A 640-nucleotide genomic window follows, 5' to 3' on the forward strand; every position below is an offset into this window, starting at 1 on the left:
AGTCATCGTTAGTCTGACAAAGCTGTTTCTCATCATCAAAAATAATACCATACGTTTGTATATTAATTTAACCCATTACGAGCAGTGCGCGTTCTAGTTACACTAAAATAAAGCAATCATGTATTCCCCCTTGAGTCACAGGCTGCTGTGACGCCACGTTAAATAAGAGATTACAGACAAGGCAGTCATAATAATCTGAACGTTTATGGAGTGATCATTGATGAATGAATTATAAATATTAATAGATGGGCTGGTGTGTGTTGGGACGGTTAAATGTCCTATCTCCCGCGGTGGCCCAAATTAATCCACAGCATGAAGAATAACCTGCGCTGGTCAAAGGTTTGGAGGGTCGGGTTCATATCCTCAACCGAGCCCAGGTTGTATAACTCCATATAGATGGGTTTCCGCGCGACGTCATCACAGAGCAGAGTGCGCAATCTGCGCATGCGTGGGGTAGAACGAACCGGAAGCGCCATTCACTCTGTTGTTATTTTCGGGATATAGATAGGCATAATGCTGCTATTATAGGCATAATAGGCATAATGCTGCTATTATATACAAACAGATCCAACTTCCGACAAATCATTTTTATTGAGTAAAGAAGATATTACAAACTGCATAATTTAATCTACTTTCATTA

Source organism: Gymnoscopelus braueri, assembly GCF_963280865.1.
Source record: "Gymnoscopelus braueri genome assembly, chromosome: 3".
Taxonomy (NCBI): Eukaryota; Metazoa; Chordata; class Actinopteri; order Myctophiformes; family Myctophidae; genus Gymnoscopelus; species Gymnoscopelus braueri.